Consider the following 10,922-nt stretch of genomic DNA (forward strand, 5'->3'; position numbering starts at 1 on the left):
ATTCCAACTGGTACTGTTACATCTGTGTTGGTAGGCTAAGAATTACCAGTGAACAGACCTTGCTGAAAGCAGAATGAATGTCATATCATCAAGTCATAATACAGAGCCCTACATTTTAGGTGAAACATCTGACAGCACCTCATGCTACACTGCAACATCAGAGAACCTCCTTTCGTTCATTCTAGTGCCTATGGGAACATCAACTAACCCAGAAGAAAACCAAAACCAGAGCCAAGCCTTGGAATAGCAAATTTCTAAAGCTCAACCCTTTTACGAATCTTACCTAACTGCGCCAAACCTGTTCAAGTTTCTCCTCACCTTTCATGAAAATAAGAGGTTTCTTCGCCAAGGAAAAGTCTGAAAAGGCAGCCTGGTTCAACGCCACAGGCAGACAGCTTTGCGTTGGAGTGCTTTAATATGTTTTTATATTGCATATAAAGCATGCAAACATAAACCAGTTTGTTGAAAACTACCCTCTTCGTGGAAGCTGGCTGTAATTCTGAACAAGTTTTCAATTTTCACACTGCTGCTAGGGTAAAACATTTTAAAGAGTTTAATTTTTAAAGCGGCTTCAATGACACAAGATTATCTAACAAAATAATGGTTAATCAATAGAGGGCTTAGTTGTCAGGTGAAACATATAACACACTAAAAGGGATTGATTGCAAGGCTCCTCCTTATTTACTGAGAGGTATATATTTAAAATGACACAAACTTGTTACCAAGCTGCATTCCTTTAACCTTGCAAAATCCGTTTGAGAACGGTGTTAAGCAGCCCTATAGCAAAACAAGCTCTGATGAAAAAAAGCCAAACCTACAAATATATGGCAGCACCAAATCACGTCAGAAGCAGGGGAACCACAAAGCTGTATTCACTCATAGCCAAAGGCTTAAAATGCCACAGAGACACTGGACTATGGTTCACTAAAGACAGAGCTGTATCTGATCTCATTCCGTTCGTGGTTTTGGTTACATTTTTCTTTTTAAAGAAAGTACGATCCTGCTCTTGGACATAAACACATCAACATTTCTACTCCTGCCGGCATAGCTCTGGACGAACGCTGAATGCCAACCTGAAGCCTTGAAGCCCAGGCAAAACTGTGTGTGTGTGTGTGTGTGTGTGTGTGTGTGTGTGCAGCTCTTCCACCAACTGAAATCCTCTTCTTTGGCCATTTATTCAGAGAATCCCCAGGCCCTGAACAAAATTCCACTTTTTAATAGAAGCTGCAACCCAGGAGTTCAATAAGATTTCCCCCCCCAATAGTTAATAATTACATGATTTATCAGAGAAAGATAACACTAATAAAAACACAGCAAAAAGACAAAACCCATACCCTCCCTTCAAGTCATTTTCAGGGAAAAGATTATTAAACTGTTCTTTTTGAACAGAGCTTTTGTAGCTAAGCACAAATTGCCAAACGGTTAGAAAAAAAGTTATTAGACTCAGAAGAATTCAGCAGAAGTGGGAAGTTATATAAACAAATCACTCCTGCAGATTTGGAAAGATCGCTTTCATCTTACTTAGTCTTAGGAGACTTGCATTAATTACCCTTTAAAGGTCTTTCACATGGACTATTTAAAATAAATGCAATTTATTTATTTATTTCAAATGAGGTGCTTCTTCTGAAAGAATTAAGTAATCTCAAAAAACGTTTTTATAAACAGGTAATTAAAAAGACTAGAATTAAGACAAGCTGTAAGACATTACCCAGGATTCGTCAGGATTACATTCTTAGGACAAAATTTTTGTTATCCCTAGCTCAGCCTTGGGACAGGCAGTCTCTACGGAAAGTCGTAAGACAAAATAAAGACCAGCCAAACAAAAAAACTAGATCATTTACGGGATTTTCCCTAAAGCACAGTTTGTCATATTGCAATTACACCTTGCCGACTGTGAAAGCCAGAGTCCTTAATATTGCCACTAGAGGGAAGACGTGTCTCAACACATGGCAATGGTAGTTGGGGAGTGGGTTTTCTTGAGCAATTACCATAACAAAGCTCCCTTGGCTGTGTGTACCTTCTAATTACTCAGTACAATTAAAATGACTTACCTAAAACAAACAGGGGAAAAAAAAGAGCCCCTAAAACAAAAAACCTCAAGACAATACAAACAAAAAGCCTTACACTCCAATCTGCCTGTGATCTGAAATTACATTAAAGCTGAAGATCTTTTTTTCCTCATCCATCAGTGCACAGGGCAGGGAACAAAAAAAATAAAGAGTATGCCACAATGCCCAAACACCATGGGGTTGTTCAGCAACGTAAAAGCATTAAAACAAACAAAAACAAAGAGCGAGCAGAACCAGATCTCTTGTTAAAGCAAAGAAGGGGGGAAAAAAAGAAAAAGGAAATGTCGTGGTATTTAGCCATCTGGTAGCTGCTTGAAAACAAATTGTCCTCAAAAGAGCAGAAATACAGTATGTCTTCTCTCAGTTCACTGGCTTATGAATCAGACTTCCAACCCCCCTCCCTTTTTAAAAAATATAAAAATACAGGCATGGTAATATTAGACTTCTGTCCTGCTGCTGCTTTCTCTTCCTTCTTGTCCCACTGTGCAAAGATAACCATGGTCATCCCAATCAGATCCGGTTATTCCAACTCGGATGCATTATTCGCAGCCTTTCGGGATACGTCTTGTTGGGCCCATTGTTCAAAATCCCTCCGGATTTTTTATTCCCTGACAGCTACTTGCTGATTTTTAAACCCTTAAATCTTTCATTTTATAAGGCACATCATTAAGGGAAGATGGCAACCAAGTGATTTTTCTTTCCATTGACAATTTGTGACATTTTTCCAGCAGCGTGCAAGGTGTTGAAAACCTGGCAGCTGTTACCTCCCGGGATGAAGCTCCTTTTTTATCCTCCCTTGACAGTTTAACTCAATGGGTCAGCACCTTTAAAGACTGCAAAGTACCACTGAAGTGGATGGAGGCTTGAATTACTGCTCCCTCCCTAATCAATGTAAACCCTCACTGCAGGTGAAACTCTTCATCTATAGAGGTGCATGGGGGAGGAAAATGTAATGCCCTGAGCCAGATGGTTTTCATCTTGTTTTTTAAAGAAGAAAGGAACAAGCTAACAAGAGGACAGCTACTTTGTTAGCTTCTTGGCCTCTCTCATGGCTGTGGATCCCCAGGGTTCCAGCCACACAAGAGAAAGAATACAGAAAAACATAAACACTTAAAGAAATATAACTGGGGGGCTGGCAACATGCTGCTTTCAAAGAGCTGAGAGCCCTGTTCAGGGCTTTATTTATCACTGCCCACGTTCTTCGGGTGGTAAGTGGACATGGACACAAAGGGCAGGGGGGAGCAGACAACACTTGCAATTTACTCAATTACAGAGGAATGCAGAAATGCGGCGGGGTGACAGATTCCTATTAGCACTAATGCTGAAAGAGCCCAGTGGCCTTTCTGCCACAAGGCAGCACTCCCATTGTACCCTGGACTCCAGCACAACCCGCTGTGGCTAGTTCTTTACATTAAGTGTCACACAGGAATGGAAGTTATATTTTCGGTTGTTGTTTGAGTATAAGAAAATAAAATTAAACCGAAAGAATATACTTAAAATTAAGACTAAGGATGTAACAATTTAAGGAGGCTTTTCAACCAGCAACTCCTTAATAGGGTAAAAGATGAAGCAACCAGGATAACTTCACAGACCAGGTACGTCCTGCCTCCACCAGCTCTCCAATAGAAGGCAAATTTGAACTGTAGTGCCTTCCCTAGAGGCAGAGAGAGAGAGAGGGAGGGAGCTGAAGGACTCCCTCCCTACTGTGTAACCTTTTCCACCAGTCAAAAAGAGGGCTTCAACTTCGAACAGCAGAAATACTTTTGAAGAGAAGAAATACATCTGGAGAGGAGCCCTAAACAGCAGGATGAGGCTACCAGCTGGAAGTAAGCAGTTGATGGTAGCTACTTTTTGTCTTTCCTTTGCTATACTTTAACTGCTTTCTGCTTCTTATGGTTTGTGCATTGGCTTTAAACTCTTAAGATCAGACTGTGCCTATTTTAACTTTGCAATAGCGCCTAGAGCATGGTTTAGGTGGTATATGTAATTTTCCAAAATTATCTCAAATCTGTAAGAGTGAACTGAGGTAATATTCTGTGCCAAAATGGTAGGAGGGAAAACTCTTGAAAATGCTGAGGGCCTTGTCTGAAGGGAAGACAGACAGGGATTTTTTCCCCCGGACTTCCATCTGGAAGCTCACAGAATGGTAGCAGAGTCCAGGGAGGTTTGCAGGGGGTTCGTTGCAGGGGGTTCGTTGTGGCAGCCTCGCTGCTGCCAGCATTTCCCCACAGGGCACCTTCGCCCACAAGACAAACCCCAGCAGCAAACGGCACTTCATTATTGCTCCAGTGAAGAGAAGAGAGAGGGAGGGCTTTAAACACCCTGCATTGTGGCCAACCAGCGGGGTAATCAAGTTCAGGGCAGCCCCGGACAGCTGCCCTGTGACCTCTTCACGCTGACCCCCACTATTCATCACTTTCCTTAGGACGATGAGGGCAAGCTCCCGGGGAGTGACCACCACAATAGACAGATACGAGCCAACAATAATACGGTTCCTGCAAAAAAACCAGATGGCACTGCAATAAATTTACAAATCTGCATTCATGGCTCTGTTAAAAACACCCTGAAGCTAAAAGGCTGGAGGGGCCCCCAGAGAGCTTCTCCTTTCCAGTTTCTAAAGGCCGGGTCTCTCCCCAAGACTATTGAGCTCATGTTCTTCATAAATGAAGAATGGAGACATAGCCCTTAAAATAACAAATGCCTGACCTAATCAATCTAGCATTTGGGTCTAACACTAAATGATAGGCACTGAAAACTAATTATGTTTTTTGGCAAGGAAGTTGAATTAAAATGGAAACACACAGGTTAAAAAGGCACTGAAGCATTTGCGAGTCCCTTTGAAAGGGCGGCACGCACACACACACACGCTCACATGCAGGGCTTGAAACTGGAACTTGATTCAATAACTCATGCATTTATTTTTAAAATGAATCAGATTAGTCCCATGTGTGACCTGCCGGTCCATCTGTATGAGCTGGACTTAATGGGCACTCTTCTCACGCTTACTTCAGTTTGAAGTATGAGAGAGATAAATTTAGTTTAATTTTCAACAGATCAAGCTATCCATTTTCCAAATGGACCATCTGGATCAGCCTATTAAAATTAATTTATAACTTTGCAGTGTGAAAATTCGTTTGTTAGCTTAAATAAAGTTGCCAAAAACTTTTGCCACTTGTCATTGTTTTTTCTGAAGTCTGTTTTCATACTACCATTTTCAGTTTAACCCTTTCAGATTTAATTTTGTCAGATCAAGTACTCAACAAGAACTGAATGTTTCCATCCTTACTGTCATAGTTTACATATTTTCACTGTTCTGGCCAACAGTGTCAAGTTCATTGCCTTTTTCTGTTGTCTTTCCCAGTGCTAACTCCATCTCTCTCCTGCCTTCCTGCCCTTCATGCACCGAAGAGTGGTTGTGCCTCCCACTTCCAGCACACTGACAACACAGCTCCACTTGTTGAGACTTCTGAAGACACATTTCTCCAAAACCCATTTTGATCAACAAAGAATGATATTTCTGCTAGGAAGAGGTCCATAGCACTAAGCAACGAGTTTCTTCAATCCCTGCTTACAACTTCAGATGCTTAAGTAACCATTACACCTTCTCATTACCTTCATCTTCTGCTATGTCTGTTCCACAAACCCACCTGAGAAAACATTTATGGCTAAGCCTGCATAACAGTACAGCAAACAAGGCAAGAAAAGGTAACGCACCTTTACTTCAGCTTGTCAGCAGCTGAACGTGGCAAGACATTGTACTTCCCTTGAAGTGATCTGATGCATCTCATTAATTTTCTAAAACTCATCAGAAAGTACTAAATATATGGACACTTTAACGGGAAAGACCATTTAAGTAAACAGACTTCTCTCCCCACATACACACACTCAATTCTCATGTGCATGTAGGTCCATGTTCTCCAATAATGAAATTTTAAAAGCAGTGTCTTGAGGGACAGAATATATGAAATTATACTCTCAACATTTACCAAGTTAGCATCTTTCCATTAAGGTACTTGTACAGAATTCTGCACATTGTGTATGCTCTGACAGCACTTGCAGGTCAGATCCTTTTTGGTTTTACAAAGTATGGACAGATGTAAGACAGGGTGGCCACTCTGCACACCTCCCTGGAGGAAATGTAGATCTTTCCAATAACTACCACTCCACTCATTGCTTAGGACAGAAGCAAGCACATGGCTGCATATGTGTCTGCTTCCTGCACCTAGAATTGGAAAACTCCCCACTGCTGCTTGTCCATCGCTAATAGAGTGCCAATCTGAGTTTATGCCTGTGTAAAGAACCAGAATTCCTTCTACTGCAGGCTAAAAATCATGGTCAGCGACCTCATACGATCTAGACAAGAGGGCATTTGCCTCAAGACTACAGCTTGAACTTGTTCACAAACGCTGTTCTCAACACAAGAGGTTCCGGATACCAAATAGACGACCCAAGAATTTTGGGTCTGCATCTGTCACTGTAAAGACGGGACACAAAGACAGAGACTGATACAACTTCTCAACAATATCCTGAAACACAAACCATCTTTGTCACAAACAATGTCCATGTGAATTACTTCCAATATGAACTATGTGGACAGTACAAGTGGTTTTTTAAGTGTATTCTTAATACCTAGGCACCTTGGTTACAATGAATTGTGGGTCTGTGGGAAAGACAGCTTTCCCTGGACACGAAGAATACTTCTGCAGATTAAAATATACTGGAAAGAAAACTCAACTTGAGCAACCATACCTTCTTGATCTGTATAATACTAAAGAATATTTGTATCTTCCTTAACCAATAACCATGAGGAAGGACTCAGTATGATGAGAAGGCACACAAGACAGGTAAACTGTGTTCCTTTTGACTTAACATCTCTTACTGTGAACTTTTTCTTGGAGAAGAGACATATGCCTTTTCTTGTTGAACCTGAAGGCTTTAATAAGATAACTCTAAGATGAAAAAAACCAGCTTTCTGGTGTGCTGGGCACCTTGGTGGCTATGTTGGGGATACACAGTAAGAATCTGGTAGCTTTACCCACTTCCTCTAGCTCTCATCGTTTGTTGCTGAATGCCAGAAACATTTTAAGTTTGGTGTACCATATTTCACCAATTCCTCAAGGTTATTTTCCCAGCAATATCTGGGATCTCACTCATTACCATAGCATATTGCCTCTTATCTAAAAGACTTACATGGACTACATCTGTTAGATGGACCTTTCTTAGCCATAGGCAGTCCTACACATGATACCTACTCCCACAAAATCAAGTACTCCTAACACAATATATTATTTAAACAAACAAACAAAACAACCAGCTTTGAGCACAAACATGCTATATCAAAAAGATAATCCTTTCTTTACCATGGTTTTGACCCACAATGCCTCTTGGGAATAGTAGCAGTGAGGCAGTGTATTATCACCCTAACCGTCTGCCTGAGACTGCTGCTCCTGTAGCTGAGACACCGAAGGAAATGTGCCAGTTCCTCAGTGGCTGCAATGCGCGGCCTGGGGTACTCACGTCTCCTTCATGAACTGTTTCACTCTGATACACCAGGTAGCAAACTTGGGCAGCTGAGGCATGGACATCTTTTTGCTTCTGCTGCCTGAAGGTTGCAGTGGGAAGACAGAGCAAGGTCCTATGTAAAGCAGGATCTGGAATCACTAAATCCAACTTAAATTCCCCAGAAATCACAGGCCAGGCCCCCTTTGTTGACCGTGGGGATTAAAAATGTGATTCTTTTGAATTGGTAAGTTCGCTCTACCATATATAAAAGGGAAAGGGATCATGTTTTACTAGCCCACCCTTCTTCCTTTCTACCCATTAGTAATTTATATGAGTGTTGAAGAAAGGAAAGCAGGTCATTTCTCAGGTTATTAACCTGGGCATCACCTCCAAGAAAATCTACCTTCAAGGGTAATGAAAAGCTTAATTGTTCTAGAACACTTTGAGACTCTTGAACATATGAAGCAAGGCAAAATATACTACAAATGAGACAGGAATGATCACAAAAGAAAAGGCTGAAGAGGTCTTGATGAACACCAAACAGAGAAAGATAAAACTAGGGAGTCACAGCTAACCACACTAGGCAGAAGTCCAGATTTCTTTAGAAAGAGTCAGCAAACTCTCCTGAAAGCTAAATCTATGTGGCTGATTTTGCTGGGCACAATGTGACTTGCTCAGACTTCAAAAGGAGAAAAGAAAGGATTTCCAAGAGCACAAGTCAGACTTCAGCTTCCAGAAGCATTTAAGGATTCAAATAGCTAGAAAGTTTTATTGCATTTTTAAAGAGACTGATCACATACCTGTCTAAGTGAATTCTTCTCGGGAATGATCTTCCTAGGGGGCTCATCATTATTACAGTCTTCTCTCTCAGAGGAATTCTGTGAAAGAAAGCAAGCTTTAATTCAGTTCTTATCCCTAATATTGCTCTGTGAGGAGAAAAGAAACAGAATATTTGTACTACGCAGGCTGTAGTATTTTTCACGTACGTATTCCAGAGGCTAACTTGTACTTTTAAGCCAAACAGCTTGTTACGGCAGAGAAAGAATTTCTCCTCCTCAACACAACAATGCACCACTATGCAGGTATTTGTTGAAGAAGCCTGTACTTTGGGATTTATTCTGAAACTACCAGTAATGGCGACTTTGAAAAGCTGAAATGGTCGCTGGATCAGCATGGCAACACCAGTGCTCCTGAACACTCCAGAAAAGTTATTTAAAACAGTGGAACCTGTTAAAAACAAAAGGATGTTAATGGGTTCAAGTGTTGTTCTGTGCCCCTATGCTTTGAATCTGCCTAACAATTACTAATTGCACTGAGTCTACTTGGCTGCCAAAAATCATAGGGAAATAACGACAAAGCTAAATTATGGTGAATGAGGTTGTCAGGAGATCCTTCAAAAGGAAAAAAAAAATTGTGCAGGTAGCATATGATATCAATGCTGTTTTTTTACTCCTGGCCCCAGACTCTACATACATGAACAATTCCTAGAAAGACCGATGCTTTAAAACTTAAGCTGCCACTTTCAGAGAAAGAGCATCAGTAAGACTAGAGAAGGTAGATGAGAAGAAATACAAGGGCTTTTCCAGCATGAGTAAGAAAGACCACCAGGAGACCTTTGTCCTGTTAGCCTCATGATTAAAACCAAATATTTGCTTTAGTGTAAAGACAGGCTATAGTTTATCTCAGGACATGCACAGTCTGTAGCAAACATTTGGTTAAAAACTGCTGGGTAGGTGGGGGGAATCCTGTCCTCCGTGCCAAAGTCAGCTATCTTCAGCTGCTCTGGAAGATGCATTCCTATGCTGGGTACAGCCACCTCCTTGACAAAGCAATGACAGCCAGCTTTGGGGGAATCCCACACACATTTCAAAGCCTTTGATCACCACAGTATTCATTGCCTTAGGCCACATTCCCACACATTTAGTGAGCAACTAAACAGGTTTTAAAGAGATACAGAAAAACTGCTTAGGGAGAGCTCTGCCAGGAAAAGGGTTGTTTTCCAGTTACTTGCAGACATGCTCAGGAGAGTGCATTTTAAAGCAGAAGTTTGCGTTCTGTACCTCTCCCGCCTCATTCCCCAAATAACCTGTCCTTTGCTGAGCACGGCTCTGCCCGGTTTCTTGCAGAGCCAGCTTCCAGTCCAACACCTCAGGAGATTGAAGCTGCATCTGTCGGCAAAAGAGGAGCTGGGCCCTGCAAACAGCCAGCGTGGCAGAGCAGGGCAAGCAGGAAGCAAGCAGCCTGCGGGAAGCCATCAGAGAGCAGTGCGCTTGTGTACCCGCTGCAGCGCTGCGTGATCAGGCACCGTTTAGGATGCTCATGTTTGCTGGTATGGTGACGGGGAAGGAAAGGGACAGCCAGGAGGTAGGGCAGGGTTAGAAGCTGCTTGCTGAGAAATGGCAGATGAGGGGGAAAAAAAAAAAACCAACCCACCCAAAAAACTCCACTTGAGATGTCATAAATTGATCAGGAGGATTCTGTGTAAATCAAAGCTTGCAGCCCAACCAGTGATTTTTGAGTTTGCTTTTTTCTTTAAACAAGATATAGAACCTGCAAGGCACCATGACATCTGGGATGCTGTAACGAGGGTTTTATAATGGAAATCAATCCTAAACAGGCCCGGTAAATCACTGTAAGAGGCCAGCTTTTAAAAGTTTTCATACAAGGTCTCAGCCAGGACCAAGTTATTGCATTAAATCCAGCTCAGAAAGGCCCGTGACTGTAAAAACATACAAGCTAGAATCACTTATCTCCAAAAAGGAAGGTCAGACATTAAAGCTGCTCTTTTCTGCTCATGAAATACAGCTCAGTAAGTGGTTAATCCAAGTAAGGATTTTAAATTTTGTGCTTTGGAGAAAAAGACCAAGTGCGAGAAACATAAAAATCTGAGGTGAGTTACTACACATTTCCAGGAAATGCATTTTGTAGGGGGTGAGGAGGTTGTTACTATTTCTGGATGCTTTTTCAACATCCACTCCTTCCCTACAGTAAGGGCCAAAACTATTTCTCCTTCCAAATAATCTTCCTGTGACAGTGAAGTCTTGCATTCTTCTTGCCTTTCAAAGCCATTAAGGAACCTCCCTCAAAAAACATCAAAAAGCAGGGAAATCAGTGCTGCTGGTGAACTGTCAGCCCTTATTTTGAAATTCCTAGTTACTGTAAAGCATCAAGTGATCTCCTTTTTCTTTAAGCTGAGCATGTGATTTTAAGAGCAGGCAGAGGACCATTTTGCATTCATTATCTTTATAGGTGGCAAGGCTAAGAGGTTGGCTGAACAAAGACCAGACAAAGACTGCCAAGTGCATATGGTGGTTCACAGCTTGGCGCCTCACCATTCTACAGCACCACCAC

The 10,922-nt window shown here is 41.7% G+C and overlaps 1 protein-coding gene across 1 annotated transcript in view; it reads right to left on the reverse strand.

The window, feature by feature from the left end:
• The window catches only part of BTRC (beta-transducin repeat containing E3 ubiquitin protein ligase), a 65,370-nt gene extending 56,918 nt beyond the window's left edge, over positions 1 to 8,452 (reverse strand). Inside the window, exon 1 of the mRNA XM_010184898.1 lies at positions 8,372 to 8,452. The gene's annotated coding sequence lies outside the window, so the exon portion shown is untranslated. The remainder of the gene's footprint in view (positions 1 to 8,371) is intronic.
• Positions 8,453 to 10,922: the final 2,470 nt, after the last annotated feature.

This window comes from Mesitornis unicolor, unplaced genomic scaffold, assembly GCF_000695765.1.
Source record: "Mesitornis unicolor isolate BGI_N332 unplaced genomic scaffold, ASM69576v1 scaffold42475, whole genome shotgun sequence".
Lineage (NCBI taxonomy): Eukaryota > Metazoa > Chordata > Aves > Mesitornithiformes > Mesitornithidae > Mesitornis > Mesitornis unicolor.